The sequence below is a fragment of the Pleurodeles waltl genome, chromosome 6 (genome assembly GCF_031143425.1).
Source record: "Pleurodeles waltl isolate 20211129_DDA chromosome 6, aPleWal1.hap1.20221129, whole genome shotgun sequence".
In the NCBI taxonomy this organism is placed as follows: domain Eukaryota; kingdom Metazoa; phylum Chordata; class Amphibia; order Caudata; family Salamandridae; genus Pleurodeles; species Pleurodeles waltl.
Genome location: NC_090445.1, coordinates 1,490,001,255 through 1,490,026,765, shown reverse-complemented (window position 1 = coordinate 1,490,026,765; position 25,511 = coordinate 1,490,001,255).

Genomic DNA, 25,511 nt, shown 5'->3' with positions numbered 1-25,511 from the left:
GTACACCCAAAGACCTCGGGTACTTTCCTGATTCAGACTACAGAAACTCAGAGTCTTCTAGGTGAAGTCAAAGATCGAATTTATTGGCTGCAACCAATTGACAAGTGTCCTAGAAGTACAACAGCACGATTTGTATGTTCTCAGGAGACTGTGTTTCAATGCAAAGTCAGGTTTCCTTATATACAGTTTTTTAAGCTTCAGGCAAACATTCTTGACATTTTGGTTGGTCATTCACATGTTTTCACTACAAAGGAAAAAACAGTGTCATGATGAAACCTTATATTTCATGTCATCCAACCCATAATAAATTACCCGGCAAGGCCTAGTATTTTACATCAGATAAGTGTGGACCCCTAATAAAAACGGGCACCTCCCCCTCGTAAAGTAAGAAGAAGAAAAGAGCAGGTGCAGGTGTGAGCAAGTTAGGCAGGGTGTGTGAGCGATAATAAGGGTTTTATGGCCTGGTGTGCCTTGATGCTATCTGATTCGGCCACTGGGAGAGGGACTGACCAAACAGGTTTGGCCTGAGGCAATGGTTCCAGCTTGCCCAGGTCAGAGAAAAGTCAATCAAGGTGTACGTGTCCTTGGAATCAAATCTGACTGTATTATAAGCCTATGTGAGGGCAACTTTTAAAAATGGCTGCCGTGTATAAAATGGGAGCCACGAGTGCAGGACGAAAATGGCGATTTCGAGGTGCAAACGCTGCTGGAATTGAGCGAAAATGCTCATGCTTAGTGTACTAGTCATTATCGGTCTTTTGATACTAAAATCGTACTGCTGTGGCAAAGTAAATTACATGGGTCCAGAATTTTTAGAACCACAAGCCCTGGCGTCTGCTTTAGAGTGTGCTGCTTCCTAAAGCTGGCTATTCACAGTAGAGAATCAATAGAGGGCAATTTGCCGCGCAAACATGAGATTGGGGTGATCAGCCCTGTATCATTTTAATTTTGTTTTATGCGATGGGTTTTATTTTAAAGGCTTAAAATAATGAACTGTGACTGTTAATATGTATTATTGTATTGTTTACTGAGTGATTTTATGATCTTTTTTATGATTGAATGAAGACTAGTGGATTGGCTTGGACTTCTCAGCGCAGTGTCTCTCCACCTGTCACCCTTGTGTCTTCCTTTCTCTGATATCATCTGCCTACCAGCCCTAGATTATGTTACACTCTCCCTCACTTCTACTGAAAGTTGTACATCCATGTGCTGCTTCTCTCTTCTGTTTCTTTGTTACCCACACTCCCAGCTCTACAACTTATTAAGTCTTGACCTCCCTACCAATCACTAGATTGCTTGGATATCTATGCTCCACTGGCCTTCACATTCACCCCCTCCCATATGTTTTCCCCTGCATGTTGTCTCTGCCCTTTGTGTCTTCTGTGGCTTCTTAGAAACATATCTGCTTGGTACTTGTGCCTCTCTTCCCATCCCCCACTGACTGTATTCTCTGTACATTTAGTATAGTTATGTTGAGCAATAGTAATACTGATGATTAAGAGGTATCATAAAAGCTAGAAGTGCAATATGGAGCGCTGTATGAAAAAACAGTAGTTTTGTAAGTATGTTTATTGATTCAAGATGTGATCCAAATACTACAAATGATAACAGGTATAAAAAAGAAACAGAACACTTAAACAACATTATTGACATGGAAAACACCAAGTTCTCCATAATTTGAAACAACGTTGTGATCATATCGATCTTATCCATTCATCAGAAGTAATGATTAAAATCAAGTTGTAATTGTGACATGTACAATTTATTTGAGGAAGGGAAACACAGTAAGGGCCCTGGTCCTAAAGATACGTTTATATGTATTCGAGATGCTGATGTGCAATTACCTTTATTCATGCAATCAAAAACTGTTTTCTTATTTCAAATACAGAGTTTTGCACTCATAAACAGTTTTAGGGCCTGATTATGGGGCACAGTGGCTTTTGGACCACTGCGGCTGTGGCAGTCCGACCACCACATTATGAGGTTGGCGGGCAGAACCGCCAACCTACCGCCGTCCCCGCCAGGATCTTATATCCCGATTGGCTGATGACAGTGTAGGTTGTAATCAGCCATGGCGGCGCTGAAGTCAGCGCCACCCTGCTGATTACATCCTTATTCTCTGACAGCCTTTTCATGAAGGTTCAACCAAAGTGAAAAGGCTGGCGGAGAACAAGTGCAGGGGACCACAGGGGGCTGTGAAGACAGTGCTCATTTCTAGGGTGCTGGTACCCCCTGCATGCTGCAGCATTGCCCCCGGCTCTACTTTTTGCCTGCCTCCATCCATTTTTCAGACCCTGTTTTTGCTGGTTTTAGGACCACTGCGGACCAGTGCTAAAGAGCATGTGCTCTCCCCTAAACATGATAACTTTGGTTCCTACCCAATTGGCATATTTAATTTACTTGTAAATCCCTTGTAAAGTGCACTAGTTGTTGCCTGTAAACTAAACACTACTAGTGGGCCTGCAGCAGTTTTTTGTGCTACCCATAAGTAACCCCTTAACCATGTCTCAGGCCTGCCATTGCAAGGTCTCTGTGTGCAGTTTCACTGCCACTTCGACTTTGCATTTACAACTACTTGTGAAGCCGTCAACCCCTATTGTTCTACATGTGAGTCACCCCTGAGGTAGGCCTTGGTAACCCCTAGGGCAGGGTACTATGTAAGTAAAATGCAAGACATGTTCTTATTTGGTTTGCATGTCCTGGTAATGAAAAATTCACAAATTCATTTTCCAATGCAGCTCCCCTTGTGAATTCCACCCAGACAGATATAAACACAGGGCACTCAGTCAAATCTGAATTAATCTGCATACTGAATGGGTCTCACTGGGCAGAAAGGGCAGGGGGGCTCTCCCTTACATTTCAAGGGACAGTGACCTGCCCTCACACAAAGGACTGATAACCCCCACAGGGATCCTGGCAGACAAGGCAGGGTTGAACTTGTGCACTTCAAAACCACTATTTGATGTTTCCTCCCATTACAAATACATTTCGGGTCCCTGACCCCTCCAAATCAGAGACTTCTGGATCTGCAACTGGACTCTGTCAGAGGGACTGCCTGACTGCTCAAATGACTCATCTGGACTGCTTTGTTGACAAGCACTGCTGCCCTGCTTGTTACCCTGCTGCCTGCTGGCCCCTGACTCCACTGGAAGGACTCTTCCTTCCCCACACTGTTTTAAAGCCTCATGGCCACAAAGACCTCACCTGCAAAAAACAAATCCCTGTACTTCAGAAAAATCGATACACCTGTATAAATTGACACAGCGCCTGCCTTGCGGCTGAAAAATTGCTGTGTCACCTACCAGATCGACCCAATGCCTGTTCCTTCTCACCAGCACATCATGGATTTTCAAAGCATCTTTCTTGGGTGTCAAAATATCCTTGCATCTTAGTGAGCAGCCAAGGCTGCGCCCCTGGAAAATTGGAGCTCCTGGAAATTGACACATCACCTTGCAGCGTACAAATGAGGCATTGTCTTTGCCGCACCAGAAAGTGCAATGCAGCGCCTTATTTTTTTATGCATCTCCTCTTCTGTGGGCCCTGTGCGTTGGTATTTTGACTTATCCCGGGTACTGTGTGTTACAAGGAAATAACCACTGATTCTTAACGATTGAGACTCTTTTAAATATCTAAAAAGTGAGATCTCAACGTATGCATATTGGATTTTTTACATTTTAAGGTTATTTTATTCAGATACATATTATCTATTTTCCTAACCTAGTGTGGAGTACTTTTTGTGGTGTTTTCACTGTGTTACTGTATGAGTTATTGCACAAATACTTTACACATTGCCTTCTAAGTCATGCTTGCCTGCTCTGTGCCAAGCTACCAGCAGTTGAGCACATGATAATTTAGATAGTGTTATGACTCACCCTGACTGGGATAGTGGAACCTACTTGGACAAGGGTGTATATGTCTGCCAACTAGAGACCAAATTTCTAACAAATGCCATTGGTACATAATATATTTTCTCAAATATACTGTTGTCCAAAACACCATGCAGCAGATTATCAAAGGTAAAAATATAGGGCCTAATTTAAGAAAAGTTATGTTGCACCCAGTGCAGCACAATTTTTCTTACACCCCATAGCACCCCCATAGTGCCACCATATGTGCTCTGTTTCTAAGTTACAGTGCACAATGGTGGTAGTTAGCCTAACTAGCATAAACATTTTTTACGCTAGTTCGGAGCTTTGCAGGATTAGCGTAAAAAATGTTCATCCTATTCCTGCAAAGCCCATTGAGGCCCACTGTAAACAATGGTGTGCCTCCTTTTAACACGTGCTCTGAGCAGGCGTTTAAAGTCCTGAAAAAAAATCTAATAGATTTCTTTGCCCCATTTTTTTCGGCCCCCCTAATCCCCCCTTTACATACATTATTCCTGGAGCAGGCATAATGTAGCGCAAAGGGTTATAAAGTAGCACAATGCATGCATTGCGCCACTTCGAAAATTTTGAGTGGTGATTTTGGCCTCGGTGGGCCACATTAGCATAAACAAATAATGCTAATGTGGTGCAAGGAGGCACTAGGGGCTCTGAAATCTGACACATAGTTTTTTAACTTTTAAAATTATTAAAGTGTATGATAGAATTTTGTCTAGTGTCAATGTAACTGTTGTAATTTCTTGTTTGCCTCATCTTTGTAAGTTTTTTGTATCACAATATTTAGTCTTTTACAAACACACGCACATAATGATATTTTGGAATATTGTTCTGTAAAGTGAACTATATTTAAATAAATATGTAGCTTTTTATTAACATTTGTTTCCATGTTTTTGAGTTGTTGGGCCTGTACGAGAATAGGGAAGCACACATTTTACAATGAAACTTCAGTCAGTCAAAGAACTTAATTCGGCAATTGCCATAAAAGTGCATACAAAGACACATATTACAAATCTGTAAATAGTATAAGACACAATTAAAAACTGTAAAAGCAATTTCTAAAAACACCATGTAAACATCCGATCTAAAAACCCCTTGACATGTAACAAATAAGTATACTAAAACATAATTAAGAATCGCAAAAACACAAAATTTACAGATGTTATCTCAGAATAGAAATCTCTCACAAAGATATAGAGATTAAAATGGAGTAGACCTTTTCCAAATACTTAAAGAAGCTGTAACAAAACTTAGTACATGATGACAAGTTTGGATATCTGTCAGTCTCTAAAAATATAATAGAGCTTCCTTATAATGGATAGGTCTAAGATGACATAAAATGGGTAAAATAAAAGCCTTTCTAGGAGCAGCATATAGAGAACAAAAGAGAAAAAAATGTGAGGTACTCTGCTTTAATTTGGAATCACAGGGGCAGGGACGTAAATCCTTTTTCCAAAAACATGGTTTGGGAAAGGCTACCTTAAAGTGAATCAAATTAAATCTAAAAAATGTTAAAAGAGAGGTTATTTTAGAACTTGAAAACCAGATCAAATAAGGTTCAAGACATGGGAGAGTTACAATCTGGATATAGGGATCGAAAGATTTCAATTTCAGGGAGCAAATCTCAAGTCTGATATGTGCTCAAAATAAGTTGACTTCAAGACAGACCTAGAGTTTGTGGTAAACAATTGGGGTTCTTCAAACATGTACCAGAGCCCTAGCTTCTCAAAGGAGTTTCGCAGGAACACAAGCCAGGGAATCCTATTTGAGTTGTCCAATTGTAAGCAATCAGCAATGCAGTCTTGAACAAGTTTTGCCGCAGGGTTCAGCCAGCATCTAATCCAGAGCAGGAAAGGAGTGATAGAGACCCTGTCCTACAAAAAACGTCGACCAATTTCCTCATGACTGATGATGTTTGCTATATTATTTTGGAACCGTCAGTAGCCTACGCAGGAATTTATTTTCAGCATTTTGGAGAGAGGATATTTTGTTATAGCCCCAAACTCCTGCCCGGTGTAGGACTGCTGCAGCACACTTGGAGTTATAAAGTGTTTTCATCTGTGCAAGGGGTCTGTGACCTAATTTACTAGTAAAGCGAATAATCGCTTCATTATTCCTTGTGAACTGTTGGAACTTGAAATTATTGTGAGTCTTCCAGGACAAAGAGGAACTCATATACATACCTAAATAATTAATTTTTTTAACCTTATTTAAAATATGTCCTCCCATAAAAAATTGTTTAGACTTTGTATTACGTGGGCCACATGTCATAACAAAAGTCTTAGGGTAGTTTACTTTCAGATCAAGGTCCAACATAAAATTGTAAAATAGGTCCAACAGTCCCTGTAAACCATTTGCGGTACCAGCAATTAAAACTGCATCATCAGCATATAATAAAACTGGAAGCGGTCTCTGGCCCATCTTTGGTACATCCTTTCCATGTTTTACCAGCGAATCATAAAGCCCATTTATATATATCAAGAAAAGAAAAGGCGCTAGGATACATCCCTGTCTTACGCCCATTGTTGACAGAATAGGAAAAGTTCTCTGACCATATAAACCAGTATGAACTGAAACCGTTAAATCTGTATGTAGGCATTTAATAAGCTCCAAAAGTGACGTATCACAACCTGAAGCTCCCAGAATTTGCCGTAACTTCGACCTATTAACCATATCAAAAGCACTAGTTAAATCAATAAATGCCATATGAATAGACTCTTTTTTGGCTGTCACGTATTTACTAAGTATCAGATGCAGATTTAAAACTTGCTCAACTGTGCCTACACTGGGTCTAAAACCAAATTGAATTGGGGATAAAATCTGGGCCTCAGTCACCCAATCTTCTAAACGGGATAAGATCACACTTCCTAAAATCTTTGCCATTGAATCAATAAGAGAAATTGGTCTATAACAGGAAGGATCTTGTCTGTTTCCTTTTTTGAAGATGGGAACAATAATAGCCGATTTCCATGAAATAGGTACTTTGCTATTTACCGCGCTAATCAACACATTTGTAACTGAAGGACCACAAAGATCAATTTCAGATTTAAAAAGATCAGCGGGGACCCCGTCAGGGCCAGGAGCCTTTCCCTGCCGATTAATGGCGCTTAGGACCTCATAGAGATCAAAGGTAATATCTAGGGCCTTGATATTAGAGTCTGAAATAGAATTTGCAGTAAGGTTATCTTCTATATACAGGTTCTCATTATCATTGTTTCCTAGGCAAAATACTTTCCTAAAATGGGTCACCCATACATCCTCTGCAATGAGACAATCATCGGCCTTAGTTTTGTTATCTGAAAAGTAAGGATGATTTATCACCTTCCAGAATTTAGTGTCCTTCAGCTCAGAGGCAGCCAGAAGTTCATCCCGAGCCTTAGCCCTAATTCCTGATTTCCTTTTTTCAAGAGCAGCCTTATAATTGGCTCTAGCTAGTTTAACTAGTTGGCAGGAGGGGGGAACTGCTTTAAGAGCATCTTTAAGTTTTTTTATGAGCAGAAGAGCACACAGAAACAAACCATCTATGGACCACTGGCCCCTTCAAGGGCCTGTCCACCACCAGGGCTCGCGAGATATCAGTACTTAGAGATTCAAATTCATGAACTATACATTCAGGATCTAACTGCTGAGACAGACACATATTAATAGAGTCAGACCTAGTTCTTACAATTTCCTGATTAAATAATTTAGGATTTATTTTGTCCCATTTTAAGCGTAAACCGCAATTTGTACAGGGAGTGCAGAATTATTAGGCAAGTTGTATTTTTGAGGATTAATTTTATTATTGAACAACAACCATGTGCACAATGAACCCAAAAAACTCATTAATATCAAAGCTGAATATTTTTGGAAGTAGTTTTTAGTTTGTTTTTAGTTTTAGCTATGTTAGGGGGATATCTGTGTGTGCAGGTGACTATTACTGTGCATAATTATTAGGCAACTTAACAAAAAAAAATATATACCCATTTCAATTATTTATTATTACCAGTGAAACCAATATAACATCTCAACATTCACAAATATACATTTCTGACATTCAAAAACAAAACAAAAACAAATCAGTGACCAATATAGCCACCTTTCTTTGCAAGGACACTCAAAAGCCTGCCATCCATGGATTCTGTCAGTGTTTTGATCTGTTCACCATCAACATTGCGTGCAGCAGCAACCACAGCCTCCCAGACACTGTTCAGAGAGGTGTACTGTTTTCCCTCCTTGTAAATCTCACATTTGATGATGGACCACAGGTTCTCAATGGGGTTCAGATCAGGTGAACAAGGAGGCCATGTCATTAGATTTCTTTCTTTTATACCCTTTCTTGCCAGCCACGCTGTGGAGTACTTGGACGCGTGTGATGGAGCATTGTCCTGCATGAAAACCATGTTTTTCTTGAAGGATGCAGACTTCTTCCTGTACCACTGCTTGAAGATGGTGTCTTCCAGGAACTGGCAGTAGGACTGGGAGTTGAGCTTGACTCCATCCTCAACCCGAAAAGGCCCCACAAGCTCATCTTTGATGATACCAGCCCAAACCAGTACTCCACCTCCACCTTGCTGGCGTCTGAGTCGGACTGGAGCTCTCTGCCCTTTACCAATCCAGCCACGGGCCCATCCATCTGGCCCATCAAGACTCACTCTCATTTCATCAGTCCATAAAACCTTAGAAAAATCAGTCTTGAGATATTTCTTGGCCCAGTCTTGACGTTTCAGCTTGTGTGTCTTGTTCAGTGGTGGTCGTCTTTCAGCCTTTCTTACCTTGGCCATGTCTCTGAGTATTGCACACCTTGTGCTTTTGGGCACTCCAGTGATGTTGCAGCTCTGAAATATGGCCAAACTGGTGGCAAGTGGCATCGTGGCAGCTGCACGCTTGACTTTTCTCAGTTCATGGGCAGTTATTTTGCGCCTTGGTTTTTCCACGCGCTTCTTGCGACCCTGTTGACTATTTTGAATGAAACGCTTGATTGTTCGATGATCACGCTTCAGAAGCTTTGCAATTTTAAGAGTGCTGCATCCCTCTGCAAGATATCTCACTATTTTTGACTTTTCTGAGCCTGTCAAGTCCTTCTTTTGACCCATTTTGCCAAAGGAAAGGAAGTTGCCTAATAATTATGCACACCTGATATAGGGTGTTGCTGTCATTAGACCACACCCCTTCTCATTACAGAGATGCACATCACTTAATATGCTTAATTGGTAGTAGGCTTTCGAGCCTATACAGCTTGGAGTAAGACAACATGCATAAAGAGGATGATGTGGTCAAAATACTAATTTGCCTAATAATTCTGCACTCCCTGTATTGTAGATAGTACTAACTCTCAAACTTTTATTCTTAGGAACCTGGTTAATATTTAAATCCAGATTAATGCTATGGTCACTGGCGCAGTGAGGCGTGATCTTAAATTCTTGAATTAGATGATAATCAGAGGAGCCAATAAGTATATAATCAATGATGCTCCCCTTCGGTTTCCCTGTGAAGATTGGTATATGACAGGCGTCAGCAGCCAGTTTCTCCGTAACGTGTACCAAATCAAACTTACATATAAAATAGTTTAGGGCATCTCATTCAGCAGTGTGAGTGAAATGGATTGATGACTCTCTGTCCTCATCAGGGAAGGCACACAGTTCTGTGAGTTCCTTGCTACACAAAGGAGTGTTAAAATCGCCCACCCATAGTATAATTAGATCGCTATCCTGTAAAATATTTGATGAATCAATGAAGTCTGATACCTCCTCCAGACATCCCATAAGGAGACCTCGGGGATAATATTGTAAAAATGTAGAAACAGAATATCTTTTTGTCCACTAATAGATACTAAAACAACCATAAAATGAGGGGAAGACCAGATTAAGGACAAGTTTAATAGAGGGAGATGTAAGGATACAAGAACTAAAAGGCTGCCACGTGCTCTCCCCATTGGGGAGGTTATAGCCGGCTGACACAAAGAAGTAAATCCATTCAGAAGGATCGTATCCTTAGACTAAGGGGGTTATTCTAACTTTGGAGGAGGTGTTAATCCGTCCTAAAAGTGACGGAAAAGTGACGGATTTACCACCAGCCGTTTTACGAGTCCATTATATCCTAAGGAACTCGTAATACGGCTGGTGGTATATCCGTCACTTTACCGTCACTTTTGGGACGGATTAACACTCCTCCAAAGTTAGAATAACCCCCTAAGTCTCCTGTAGACAAATTTTGTCATAAGAAGAAATAAAGCTCTGTCAATCCGAGTTGTCAGTTTTAGACCGCAAACCCACTATATTCGAACTAAGCAGAGTTAGTGGTCTAAACCCAGGACATGGTGTTAAAACTCTAGTATTTATAGGAGTTGACAAATTCCAATACAGACTTTCCTGCCTCCCGAGTATATTCATTGTAAACATTCCCAGCTATTGATCTCGCCATACTAATAGGGCAGGGGTAAACCGTCGCCGTCAGTCAATCGTTCTCATCAAGATAATTGAGAGCCAAAAACCGATTGCTAGTGGGTACATTTACCTGCAATTGGGACCTTACTGGGTCAGGTGTGTGGGTTTTTAGGTTAGTAGCAGAGCGATGTGGTAGGAGCGCGGGGTCATAAAATTGACACAGGGGATTTATTTGGATCCTATTACATGACCTATTGCATTGTTCAGAGTTGGTCAAAAAATAGTCCACTGAACAAGAATTTGCAAAATTTTGAACAACATAATCTCCCTCCCCCATTTTCTTTGAATATCCAACACTCCTCACTCTGCGGGCCATAAGAATCTTATCATTATGGTGAAAATTAGATTTAATATTAGATTTCAACCAGTGACCAGCTTTCCTAATTTGGGATTGGGTATCTTCTATTTTAGAACTCACCAAAGGGGGAACATTTGATAGAACCAATTGGTGGAAAATGGGTTATTGGTAAGGGCAGATAGGTACCTACACTTAGCAATAGGCCACTAACCTCCACTTAGGTCCAGTTAGGTCTCAGTAAATTAAACCCAGCTCAACCCTTGGTAGCTTGGCAACGAGCGTCAAGGCTTAACTTAAGAGACAGAGTGTAAAGCATTCAAATATCACAAAACAGTAATTAAATAAAACACAGGAAACAATTTAAAAATCAAAAACCAATTTATAAAAATAGATTATATTTCTATTTTTAAAATGACACCAAAACAAATAAAATCGGAAAAGGGGAACCGGAGATAGGAATTTTTAAAGGTTTTTTTTTTTTTTGCGCCTAGAAACAAAAAGCACCAATCGGGTCATCTGGTTGCACCTCGACCGGGGCAAAGTCAAAGTTTAAGGCCGACCGCGATGGAGCCCTGCTCGGCTACAGGCCGCGGGAGTCCTCGGTTAAAAGTTTACCTTCACACTTAGGCCCTCATTCCAACCCTGGCGGTCGGTGTTAAAGCGGCGGCCAACCCGCCAACAGGCTGGCGGTCCAAAAAATGGAATTCCGATCCTGGCGGGAACCGCCAACACAGCCCGCCACTTTAACACTCCGACCAACACGGCGGGACAAGCAAACAGCGCGGCGGTCACCGCCAACAGACAGGCGGGAGACAATGTACCGCCCACACTATCACGACCCACCAATCCGCCACCTTTTCCGGGGCGGTTGCCCCGCTGATAAAAGCACAGCGGAAACAGACTTTTCTAACGGAAAACGCTCACCTCTACACACTCCACGAGGAATCTGGACAGCATGGAACCGGAACTACACATCCTCCAAGCCATTGTCTTCCTGCTCCTCTACCAGGAGCACGAACGCCGGCGCAGACAACAACGGTGAGTACTGCACCTACGACACAGGGGAGGGGGGAGGCAAAAAATTACGGGGACACACATACGCCACACACCCATCCCCACCCTCACCCACTACAACACACACATCAAAGCAGAGCAACAAGTCAGAGTGACACCCCCCAGACCCCCCAGAAGAATACAAAGACAAAATAAAATGATCATTAAAAATAAAGTATATTATAGCATAATTGAAGTTTAGTGAAATATGAAATATATAAATAAAATATATTACATCATGAACAATATATACATAGGTCAAAATTCCGGCCCATATTGGCTATCATCCATTGTTCGTGGGCCAATGGACCTAAACACATGGGCAAAGCCCACACACGAGACCCGATTCCATTGGAGAGAACACTGCAGGGGCATCAGATAGTAAAACTACAGGCACCTCAGGGGGAAGGGAATGGGGGGCACCTCAGCCAGTTGAGTCCACGACGCCAGATCCACGAGGGGCCTCCATGCCCACTGTACCATCCTGGGGAGTGCAAAGCCACAGTCCATCAAGTGGATTACAGACTCCACTGGTTCTGGAGGAGGCATGGTGCCCAGAGTGCTACGTGAAGCCCTGGCCGACACAGATCAGGCCCTGCCAATGGGCCAGCGGTGCTTGAGATGCAGGGCCCAGCGGAGCGGTGCTTGAGATGAAGGGCCCAGCGGAGCGGTGCTTGAGATGAAGGGCCCAGCGGAGCGGTGCTTGAGATGAAGGGCCCAGCGGAGCGGTGCTTGACAGGAAGGGCCCAGCGGAGCGGTGCTTGAGATGAAGGGCCCAGCGGAGCGGTGCTTGAGATGAAGGGCCCAGCGGAGCGGTGCTTGACAGGAAGGGCCCAGCGGAGCGGTGCTTGACAGGAAGGGCCCAGCGGAGCGGTGCTTGAGATGAAGGGCCCAGCAGAGCGGTGCTTGAGATGAAGGGCCCAGCGGAGCGGTGCTTGAGATGAAGGGCCCAGTGGAGTGGTGCTTGTCAGGAAGGGCCCAGCGGAGCGGTGCTTGACAGGAAGGGACGAGCGGAGCAGTTCAGAGACGGCGGTGCCCAGCAGAGCGGTGCTTGACAGGAAGGGCCCAGCGGAGCGGTACTTGACAGGAAGGGCCCAGCGGAGCGGTGCTTGAGATGAAGGGCCCAGCGGAGCGGTGCTTGAGATGAAGGGCCCAGCGGAGCGGTGCTTGTCAGGAAGGGCCCAGCGGAGCGGTGCTTGACAGGAAGGGCCCAGTGGAGCGGTGCTTGACAGGAAGGGCCCAGCGGAGCGGTGCTTGAGATGAAGGGCCCAGCGGAGCGGTGCTTGACAGGAAGGGCCCAGCGGAGCGGTGCTTGAGATGAAGGGCCCAGCGGAGCAGTGCTTGAGATGAAGGGGCCTGCGGAGCGGTGCTTGTCAGGAAGGGCCCAGCGGAGCGGTGCCTGACAGGAAGGGCCGAGCGGAGCAGTTCAGAGACAGCGGTGCCCAGCGGAGCGGTGCTTGACAGGAAGGGCCCAGTGGAGCGGTGCTTGACAGGAAGGGCCCAGCAGAGCGGTGCTTGTCACGGCGGGGCCCTGTTCAGCGGTGCTTGTCACGGCGGGGCCCAGTTCAGCGGTGCTTGTCACGGTGGGGCCCAGTTCGGCGGTGCTTGTCACAGCGGGTCCCAGTTCAGCGGTGCTTGTCACTGCGGGGCCCAGTTCGGCGGTGCTTGTCACGGCGGGCCCTGTTCAGTGGTACTTGTCTTGAAGGGCCCAGTTCGGCTGTGCTTGTCACAGCGGGGCCCTGTTCAGCGGTGCTTGTCACGGCGGGGCCCTGTTCGGCAGTGCTTGTCACGGCGGGGCCCTGTTCGGCGGTGCTTGTCACGGCGGGGCCCTGTTCGGCGGTGCTTGTCACGGCGGGCCCTGTTCAGCGGTGCTTGTCACGGCGGGGCCCTGTTCAGCGGTGCTTGTCACGGCAGGGCCCTGTTCAGCGGTGCTTGTCACGGCGGGGCCCAGTTCAGCGGTGCTTGTCACGGCGGGGCCCTGTTCAGCGGTGCTTGTCACGCCAGGGCCCTGTTCAGCGGTGCTTGACATGTGTTCCCAGGGAACCAGATCGGGCCAATATTTTCCGCTCAGTCGCCATCCGACCTTTCGCTTGCGGGGCCCTCCTGTGCTGGAGTCCTGGGCGAAATGGGGCTGGTGGGGCCCTCCTGGGCAGCTCGCCCGCTGCCGGACTTGTCCGCCCTGCTGCCCTTGCCCTCCTTCGCCGATTCTCTGGGGCCCTTGCCTCCCTTTGTGGATGTACCAGGTGACGGTGCCAGGGCAGTGCCTTTGGGGGCTGCCATCTCTGGCCTTTCGCGCTGGCCCTTCCCTTTTTTAGTTTTTTTCCCAGGGGGTGGGCTGGCTGTCCCCTTGTTGCTGGCCGATGTTGCTGCCCTAGAAGCTGGTGGACTCCAATAGCCCTGGACTATGGTCCTTGTAGGTGCAGGGCTTGTGGTGGCTGAGGTGCTGTTTGGACTCTTATGAGATGGAGGGGGTGGGTCAGGTGATGCAAAGAGGTTAATTTTGGAGATTAAAAACTTTTTAGGAGCAGTGGGAAGGGTAGGTGCAGTGGGTATGGGAGTGGAGGAAGAGGATGTGGTTGTAGGAGAGTCAAGTGTGGTGTCTTTGGGTGCAGGTGCTTGTGACGGAGGCTGTCGTGAGGTGGATGGCTGTTGGGTGGGTGGCTGCCTGCGTTTGTCTGGTTTGGAAGAGGGGGTGACAGACACACTGGGAGAGGACAAAGGGGACGTGTAAATGGCAGTGGGGGTGGTGACTGCACGTGTGTGGAGTGTTCTGGTGGGTGTGCTGGTGATGGACGTACTGGCTGATGGTGGTGTGCATGCAGGTGTGAGTGGACACATCACAGGGAGGGAGGAGGGAGACGAGGAGGAGGGGGACACAGAGGAGGCAGTGGCTGTTGGCATGTCTGCATGTGGATGTTGCATGTGTGAATGCTTGTGTGATCTGTGGTGCTTATGTCTGGATGAGCTGCCCTTGGGTGTTGATGTATGTGCAGGCTGGTCTGTAGGTGTGGCTGGGATAGGCAGAGGAACAGGGGAGTGGGACTGGGATGAGGAAATTGGAGGGGGGAGGCAGGACACAGGGACAATGGCTGCCATCAGTGCTGAGGACAGAGCGTTGAACGATCGCTGATGGGCAGCCTGACCCGAATGAATGCCCTCCAGGTATGCATTGCTCCGGTGCACCTCCCTTTCTACACCCTGGATGGCATTCAAAAGGGTAGAATGCCCAACAATGAGCGTCTGGAGGAGGTCAATGATCTCCTCACTGAGGGCAGCAGGGGTAACTGGGGCAGGGCCTGAGGTGCCGGGGCGAAGGAGATGCCCGCCTTCCTGGCCGAGCGGGCACGGGGCGAACGCTGAGGGGCTGCTTGGAGGGCGGAGCTGGTGCGCTGGGTGGTAGGCTGTACCTGTTGTAGCGGTGGGCACGGATGTTGCCGCCACCACAAGGGAGCTCCCTTCCGAGGGCGTGTCTGTGTCGCTGACGTCTCCACGGGTCCCCGTTGTGGAGCTCCCCTCGCCCTCCGTCTCACTGGTGAACTCGGAGTCGGTTGCATGGCCCTCCGGGGCCATGTGAGATGCAGCTCCCTCGTGCTCCGATGCCACTTCTCCTCCGCCTGATGATGCTAATGCACACATGAACAGGAAGACCAAAAAAAAGGGGGGGGGAGAAAAAATGACATGTTGAGTGCATGCATTGGCGACACCGTTGGCGGAGAGGACAGACACAGAAGCCCCCTGCACTACGCCACGCACTCGGTGTACAATACTCAATTATTATGACTTGGCCTACAAGCCTATGGACGACAACTGCACACATAGGTGACCCAGGGCCATGGATAGCTGTACTTAGCACCCTACAGAGGTGGGGGGCGGGGGCACAGGGCCATGCCTTACGGAGGGGCCTAGCCTACAGAAATCGCCCTGGCCTAGAGATACCCACAGCCCTCCTCCCCCACCCAGACACCTCCACTGTGCATTAATATAGCAGAATGTGCTGGTACTCACCCCCTTGTGTCTGCTGTGATGTCCTCACGCGCCCATCCAAATCGGGTTAGGCCACCGCCAGGATCCGAGACACGTGCAGTCACCACCCCCTAGGATGTGGCACCCCTCCTAGGTTGGGAGGCCATCCCCAGCAGAGCCTCCGCGGTCTTTCTGCTCCCGCGGCGGATGTCCTCCCACCTCTTTCGGCAGTGGGTGCCCCGTCTGTTGTGGACCCCCAGGGTCCGGACGTCCTTGGCGATGGCACGCCAAATGTCGATCTTCTGATGGGCGCTGACCTATGTGACATGGACAGGGTGGGAAAATAAATATCATCATTTTCTGCATGGTCGATGTGAGTGGCCCCCCCTCCCCAACCTTGCCATATGGCACATGCTCTCATCTGTCTTGCGATGCATGCCTCATTCGCTCCCCTCCCCACCATCTTTCATCCACCCCACTCAACACAGGCATTGCCCACAAAGCATGGTCCCAGTGTACTTACCTGTTGGTCTGGAGGACCGTAGAGTAGCGCATACTGGGGGAGGACCCCATCAACAAGTTTCTCCAATTCCTCAGATGTGAAGGCAGGGGCCCTTTCCCCAGTCGCAGCAGCCATTGTATCTTCCAGACCGAGGTCACAGCAGCACTTGCAGTATAGGTCCTCTCCTGTGGATGATCAGGTCTCGAGTGATTAAGCAGATAGAAAATGGCGGTCACGCCCGCGGCGGTGCGTACCGCGGCGGTGCGTACCGCGACCGCCGGCGCACATCGTCATTGGCTCCTGAGACCCATAGGGTTCAATGGTAACCAATGCTGCTTTGCGCCGCGGTCTTCGACCGCCTACCGCCACGGTGTGCCACGCCAGCGCATTGACCTCACATCCCATTGTCACACTTCACAGGTCAGGCAGCCACCATTTCAAGGGCCCACATGGCTTAATTTCTACTGCGTCACACAGGCCTAGGCCTTGCATTGCCACTCATACAAGCCATTCAATGCATAGCGAATCGTGTTCTTTGCAAGCTGTGGTTACGTACCTGTGGGTTGCTGTTCTGCTTTCCTTCTTATCTCGTATCCAGAGCTTACAGAACATATCAAGAATGCACTTCTAAGTTAAAAAAAGACCTTTATTGTTGTTAATTCTTCCCCACCCACAAGTTCTTGAGGGACGAATTATTAGATTTCAAGCACAAAAAGTATTGCAGCAATGAAAACAAAATATATCACAGTTGCAATGTACACAGCAGGTTATATATATAAGATATTGATAAGATATTGAATGCAAAGCAAAACAAATACTTCACCGTGTGAGAAACTATTTAGAGCTTCATCTTTCTGGGGTCTGCAAGTTGATGACTCCGGTCAACTGCGAGAAAGAGATTATCTACCCACACGGGAGACTGGCAACTGGCGCCAAGTTCCAGTGCGAAGTCAGGCAGAAAAGAATCTAATTCTCTGAAGCCCGTGTCATCCGTTACAAAAGCGTGCCCCCTCCTCTCAGACTCGGGAAAACTACGCAAGCCTTTGGAGACTGGCCAGATCTCCTAGACTGCTCCTCTTCCCAAGCTTGAGCAGAAAGGTAAACACCAAATGTACTCTCTCTTATCAGGTCTAGTCTAGTGTGAGAAGAAAAACATCTTGGTTCATCTTGTGCAAAAACACAGCTTGGAAAAATACAGCTTGGATTCTCAACTGCAATGTCTAACTCCACGTTAAAGGCAATAGGCAGCTAACCTAAATATCAAATGCAGGCCCGTATTTATACTTTTTGACGCTAAACTGCGCTAACTCAGTTTAGCGTAAAAAAAATTAGCGCCGTCTAACGCCATTCCGAAGCGCCATGCGGGCGCCGTATTTATGGAATGGCGTTAGCCGGTGCAAGCAGACCGGCGCTGCCTGGTGTGCGTGGAAAAAAACCACGTAGACCAGGCAGCGCCGGCGTAGGGGGAAAATGGCGCTTGGGCGTCTTAAAATGGCGCAAGTCGGGTTGACGCTAAAAAATCGTCTTAACCCGATTAGCGCCATTTTTTCGACGCCCAGACGCCATTTAAATGACTCCTGTCTTAGTAAAGACAGGAGTCATGCCCCCTTGCCCAATGGCCATGCCCAGGGGACTTCTGTCCCCTGGGCATGGTCATTGGGCATAGTGGCATGTAGGGGGGCACAAATAAGGCCCCCCTATGCCACCCAAAAAAAATTGAAAAATAACAAAAATTATACTTACGTGAACTTACCTGAATGTCCCTGGGGTGGGTCCCTCCATCCTTGGGTGTCCTCCTGGGGTGGGCAGGGGTGGCAGGGGGGGTCCCTGGGGGCAGGGGAGGGCACCTGTGGGCTCATTTTGAGCCCACAGGCCCCTTAACGCCTACCCTGACCCAGGCGTTAAAATGTGGAGCAAATGCGGGGTTTTTTGACCCGCCACCTCCCGGGCGTGATTTTTGCCCGGGAGTATAAATACGACGCATTTGCGTCGCCGTCATTTTTTTAGACGGGAACGCCTTCCTTGCATCTCATTAACGCAAGGAAGGCGTTCACGCTAAAAAATGACGCTCTTTGCCAATACTTTGGCGCTAGACGCGTCTAACGCCAAAGTATAAATATGGCGTTAGTTTTGCGCCGAATTTGCGTCGAAAAAAACGACGCAAATTCTGCGCAAACGGAGTATAAATACGGGCCGCAATGTCTAATGTCATGTGAAAGCCAATAGGCAGCTGAACTGAAGACAAAATGCAATGTCTAATATCATGTCAAAGCCAATAGGCAGCTGAGCTGAATACAAAATGCAATGTCTAATATCATGTCAAATCCAATAGGCAGCTAAACTGAATACATCATGTCAAAGCCAATAGGCAGAATACAGAATGTAATGGCTAATGCAATGTCAAAGCCAATAGGCGGCTAAACTGAATACAGAAAATAATGGCTAGGCCATGTCAAAGCCAATAGGCGGCTAAACTGAACAAAACATATAGGCCCGTATTTTTTTTTTTTTTTGCGCCGCATTTGCATCGTTTTTTGACGCAAAAACGGCGCAAACTTGCAAAATGCCATTGTATTTTGTAGGTTTGCGCCGTTTTGCGCCAAAAAGCGGCGCAAATGCGGCGCTAAAAAAAGTATAAATACGGGCCATAATGTGCTACTGATGAACATTGAGCAACTAATATGCGCAGTGGTGAAACACAAAGTCATTGGTCAAACAAAACTAATAGCATCACAGTTGCTTGACTCTGTGCTCCATGTTGTCCTTCCTAGGCACCGTCCGCTGGGACTTGCGAGGAGATGGAGGAATGATCCCGTGTACAGACCGCTGGTGGACCTGTCGACAATGGAAGAAAGACATGTCATACTGACATACAGACTTGACCGAGCCACTATACAGGAACTGTGTGCCCAGCTGTAGCCAGACCTGATGTCCCCCATTCGCCAACCCACAGGGATTCCCCCTCTGGTGCAGGTTCTGTCAGTACTCCATTTTTTGGCAAGTGGATCATTCCAAACAACAGTGGCCATATCATCAGGGATGTCTCAGCCTATGTTTTCTAAGGTTTTGTCCAGAGTGTTGTCTGCCCTGATGAAATACATGCAGAGCTACATTGTTTTCCCTGAGGTGGGCGATTTGGCTACAGTGAAGGGTGATTTCTATGCCCTTGGACATATTCCCAACATCATTGGTGCCATTGATGGGACACATGTGGCTTTGGTACCCCCCAGAGAAAGTGAACAGGTGTACAGGAACAGAAAAAGTTATCATTCGATAAATGTCCAGGTGGTCTGTTTGGCTGACCAGTACATCTCCCATGTAAATGCCAAGTTCCCTGGGTCAGTGCATGACGCGTACATCATGCGAAATAGCAGCATCCCTTATGTGATGGAACAGCTACAGAGACACCGTGTGTGGCTAATTGGTGACACTGGTTACCCCAACCTGTCGTGGCTACTGACCCCAGTGAGGAATCCCAGGACAAGGGCGGAGGAACGGTACAATGAGGCCCATGGGCGTACTAGGAGGGTGATCGAGAGGACCTTCGGCCTCCTGAAGGCCAGGTTTAGGTGCCTGCATATGACAGGTGGATCCCTAATGTACTCACCAAAGAAGGTGTGCCATATCATCGTGGCCTGCTGTATGCTTCACAATCTGGCTTTGCCATGCCAGGTGCCTTTCCTGCAGGAGGATGGTCCAGATGGTGGTGTTGTAGCAGCTGTGGAGCCTCTGGAGAGTGAAGAGGAGGAAGACGACGGGGACGACACAGACAACAGGGACACAGTGATACAACAGTATTTTCAGTAGCACACAGGTACGAATCAATCCCGCCATTTTACATTTACTTAAAGTCTCCTGCCTCTCTACTGTAAGTGTTTCCCCCCAGTTCCTGTTAACTGAGTTGTGACTTTCCCTTCCGTTTTCAGAGCTGTGGGCCCCACTGCGTGACCTCTGCTTTGTTTGCCCATGGACTGCATCTGTGTGACAGTGGTATGTTGTCATCACAATGTAACTGAACATTTTGGCACCGTTATGTCTAATACATTTGTTCAAAATACAAGCAGACTCCAGAATTTTTAAGTGCAATAAGTGATTTTATTAAAGTGCTAAATTTAGGGACATGATTGTAAAATGGTGATGGGTGATGGTGGAGTAATGTCCATGGCAGAGTCCAGTTTTCAGTCTCACAGGTGCATTGTCCATATGCCTGTGGAAGGATGGAGCAGGGGCAGTTTATGTTTGGACAGGGTGACAATGTGGGACAGTGGGATGACATCAGGGGGTATCGTTTGCTGGTGGGGGTCTTGGCATCCTACTCTGTCTTCTTCTGAGATCTCAGGTACCGCTTGCGGGTGGTTCTTCTTCTGCAGGAGGTGGGGTTCTGGTGGCATGTCGTTGTGTGGGGGCCTCCTGTCCACTAGTGCCGGCGGAGGTGGTAGCCTGGTCTGGGTCCATGCTAGTGACAGGGGCCCTTTGTGGTGCCACATGGTCCCGCAATGTGGTGACTATCTGGTTAAGGGCCACGACGATGGTCCCCATTGCGGAATTAATGTTTCTCAGTTCCTCTCTGAACCCCATGTACTGTTCCTCCTGCAGTACCTGGATCTCCTGGAACCTGGCCAGTACAGTAGCCATCATCTCCTGGGAGCGGTGGTATGCTCCCATGATGGAGGAGAGGGCTTCTTGGAGAGTCGGTTCCCTGGGCCTGTCCCCCCCCTGTCGCACAGCAGCCCTCCCAGTTCCCCTGTTTCCCTGGGCCTCTGTCCCCTGGACCGTGTGCCCACTACCACTGCCCCCAGGTCCCTGTTGTTGTTGGGGTGGTGGGTCAACCTGGGTGCCCTGTAATGGTGGACACACCGCGGATTGACGTGTCCTGGAGACAGAGGCATGGGCCCGCTGGGTAGGAGCTGTGCTGGTGTTCCCAGAGGGGGTTAGGTCTGCTGTAGCCTGTGGCTGTCTGTGGGGAACCGACTGTCCCGAGGTCCCCGATGGGCCGAGCTGGTCATCTGGGTCCAGGGAGACAGAGCTGCTGTCATCACTGGGGGCCTCTTCTGGGGGTGGGATGGACATCTCTTGACCCTCCTGGGCGGTGTGGTGGCGTTCGGGTCCTGCAGGGGTATAAGAATATGGTTATTGCTTCTGTGTGTGCCATTTCGTGTAATGGGTGGGTGGCCGTGTACCCCAGTGCTGGCATTCCCTTGTGGGGGCTTTTGTGATGGTGGCTTGTGGGGGAGATGGGTATGTGCAGTGGGCATGCTTTGGTGATGGGTGTCCATGCTTTGGGGACGCATGCAGGGCTAGGTTTTGGGATGGGTGGGTTGTGATGGTGAGCCATTTGCAAGGAGTTGGTGTGATGGGGGTGGGGGTGAGGGTGGGGGTATGATTTGGCATGCAGGTGGGGTGGGGGGAATGAAGTAGTGAAGATTTGACTTATCAGAGTCCATTCCTCCGCCTACTCCTGCGAGGCCCTCAGGATGCAGGATATGCAAGACTTCCTCCTCGCATGCTGTGAATTCTGGGGGAGTAGGTGGGGGTCCGCCGCCAGTCTTCTGCACCGCGATGTTGTGCCTTGATACCATGGAACGCACCTTCCCCCGTAGGTCGTTCCACCGCTTCCTGATGTCGTCCCGATTTCGTGGATGCTGTCCCACAGCTTTGACCCTGTCCACTATTCTTTGCCATAGCTCCATCTTCCTGGCAATGGTGGTGTGCTGCACCTGTGTCCCGAAGAGCTGGGGCTCTACCCAAACTATTTCCTCCACCATGACCCTGAGTTCTGCGTCAGAGAACCTGGGGTGTCTTTGGGGTTGCTATGGGGGGGTGTGGATGAGGTGAGGGGTGGTGTATGTGTTGTAGAGTGTGGTGAGTGTGGTGGTGTATGGTGTTTTGTGCGTGGATATTGTGTGGGTGATGTTGTGATTTGCCTCTGTGTGATGGTCTACTCTATTCTGTGCTGTCTCTCTCTGTCCTTCAGTCGCAATTTTGGTCGTAAGGGTTTGTGGGTGATGTGGGTGTGTGTTTTATATTTAATTGGGTGTGTGGGAGTGGTGTGTGTATGTGTCTCAGGTGTGTGTATTTTGAATTGTCCAATGTGGCTGTGTTTTGTAGAGGTGTGTGTATTTTGAGCGCGGCGGTGTCTACCGCCAATGGAATACCGCGGTTGAAAGACCGCTGCGGGGATTTGTGGGTCGGAATGGCATGGGCGTATTTCTGTTGGAGTGACGGTGGAGGTTTGGTCATCGCCAGTTTTTCGCTGGCCGTTGCTGTGGTGGAGTTTTGTTGATGTCGGGTCTTTGGCGGTTTGCCAGTCGCGGGTCAGAATGACCGTGGCGGTTTACCGCGACCGCGGCGGTGTTATGGCGGTCTTCTGACCGGCGGTAAGCACCTTTTACCGCCGAGGTCAGAATGACCCCCTTAGTCTCTTTTTCGAAGATTTTCTTCAGCGGGAAGAACCTGCCAGTCCAATCCGACCTCCTAGAGCCCTTCTCGGGATACGCGAATGGGGAATCCTCGGTGGAGATTTTTACCTTCGGACTTAGTTTTTTTTTTGAGGTGAAAATCCTTTGACCGGGGTAAACCTGTATCTTGATCCGACGTCCCTGGAGCCCTCATCGGATATGCTGGCTGGGAGGTCCCGGTCAACTTTTTACCTTCGGACTTTGTCTCTTTTTCTGAGATTTTCTTTACCGGGACGAACCAGCAAATCAGGCCGGGTCACGGCTAGAGTTGCCGCGGCGGGTCGGTCCCTCTATGGAGCTTTTCTTCAAAAGTTCTCCAAACTTCTCCAAACTTCTGGGGCTTCTCCCAGATGTCCTTTTAAGGTTCCTTTGAGGTCCACAGCTCACCCCAAGGGTCCAGAAGTTCTGAGATGGTCCTTGGGGGGTGCGGACTACAGCTCCCAGAATGCACCTCGCGCAAACTCCTTTTTGGCCACTGGACAGTGGTCAGCTGGTCGCTTTCTTCAGGAGTTGGCGCAGGGGACTCTGGTCAGCAATTTTTCACCTGTAGCAAACAGGGAGTCCCTCCTTGAACCAGTTGAAGACAGGCAAAGTCCTTCTTGTGGTGAAGCCCAAGTGTGCAGCTGTTGCAGTTCTTCTGAGTGCAGGTTCCAGGTGCAGGCCAGGGGTCCAGCAGGGCAGTCCTTCTTCTGTAGTTCTTCCTTGTTGGATGTGGTAGGGAACTGAGGTGTGGGTGCAGGTCTGCCAGTTTTATCCTTGCTCCTGGGTGAAAAGCGGGGGGTCCTGGTTCTCCAATCAGGTGCAGGGTCTTTCCCCCTGTGATGACCACTTCCTGGGAAGTGTGGCAAAAATCAATCCCAGGAGGCAACATTCTCCAAAAATCCGTCATGGCTGAATCTGATTTTTGGAGGTTACATCTGGCTGAGCCCACCCACTGGTGTGGCTAAAAATCATAAACACACCCCTCTCCAGCCCTCTCCTAATCTAATCAAGGGGGCCCCTATTTTTCTTTGGTTGCAGGATGCAGGGGTGTTGCTGGTTGCTCCAAATGTCCTTCTCTGCCTTTGAAGACCAGTTTGGCAGCCCTCCCCCTTCCTGCCTCACCATCTGCTGAGGGGAGATTCCCTCCCACAGGCACATTCCTTTGTGTGAAGCCTGGCCACTTCACACCTCATCAAGGTAGCCTGGCCAGGCTGCTAGAGGCTGGCCAATCAGAGCACAGCAGCAAAAACAATGCAGGTCTGAAATTGGCAACTTTTCAGGTAAAGTTTAAAACTCTTTACCTGAACAAGTTATATTAAATCCAACAACTAGAAGTTGTGTGATTTATTACAACAATTAATTTGATACCAAACTCTTGGTATCCATCATTTAAGGAGACTTTAAAAATTAAAATAAAATCTCCCCATTCTAGCCTATGAAGGCCATTTACTACAATGAGGGAAAAACGAATTTGGCTGTTTTTACCTCACCAGGGCTTATAAAACAATTTTTATAAGGTCCCTGCTTATAGTTACATGGCACCTAGCCCTAGGGGCACATAGGGCACACCTTAGGGGTGACTTATATGTAAAAAGAAGGTAGTTTAAGACTTTGGAACTACTTTTAATTCCAAAGTCGAATCTGCATATAACTTTAATTTAAAAGCAGCCAGCAAGGCAGGCCTGCCTTTAAAATGACACTGGGCACCTCAGCAGTGCACCTATGGGTGCACTACCTATGCTTTGGTCCCTAAACCTACATGCCCTACCATATACTAGGGACTTATAGGTAGGTTAACTTAGCCAATTATAATTAGCCTAATTTGCATATCCATTTTACACAGAGCACAGGCCCTGGGACTGGTTAGCAGTATCCAGGGCACCATCAGAGTCAGGAAAATACCAGCAAAAAGTGGAAAATGGGGGCAAAAAGTTAGGGGGCATCTGCAATCAGCCCTGTTTTCTCACAACAATACATACGGATTGCAATCTGGAGGTAGATGTAAAGAATCTGCATGGTTTGTAGATTTATTATGACCCGTAACATGTAAACTAGATGAACAAACTTCCCTGGTCAACCAATGTGCAGAATCGTCAGCTAAGTTTCCTTGGCCAGAAACGGCCCGTAGATTGGGCGAGGGATTACTTGCTCCTTGAGGTAACAAAGTAGATTGGGGGTTGGTTTGATGAACCGGGTCTTGGCTGGGAGATTTTCCCGTACTTACTAATCCTGGCTTCAGTAAATGAGATAAAGTACTAGTCACATCATTACAAAAACAATCAAGCCTCCTAGTAATCATTGTGATAAGCTTCGCCTCTAAGGTTGCACGAAAAGATTTGAGTATAGAATCTATAACACTTGTAAAATCTTCAGGGGCATCCTTTCTCAGAAAACATTCAGGAGTGGAAACCAGGGAAACTGGATCTTTAGCTCTTAAAACCAAAAGGGTGGATGTTCTCATTTTAGGGCCCAAGGCCTTTTTTGTATTTTTAGACTTTTTCCCGGCTCTCTTCTTCAGAGGAAGAGAATCAACCTGAGAACAAGAGCTTTCCCGAGGTGGATTAACAAATGGGGTAGGAGAATTGTTGAAATCTGTAGGAGGAAGTATATCATGGCCCAACTGTATAATACTAGAAGGCCGGGCCGGTAGTAAGGGCCTGGTTCTTGAATTAGTGTTTATATGAACAATAGGTTCCAAAGGGGGCTGCTGAACAGTGCTTTAGACAGCCCCAATCCTTTCTTCTACTTGCTCTAGTTCAGATTCAATGGCCCCCATCACAGAGGATAAATAGCTAGTAATGGAGGACTGGAGAGAGCTGGGCCCACCTTCCCCCTTTTGCAAGTTAATCTTTCTCTTCCCCATTATAGATGACGGTCTCCCACAGCACCTTTAACAACTTCCAAAAGAATTTGCTGCAAAACGGGAGGAAGAAACGTTAGAGGGGTCCC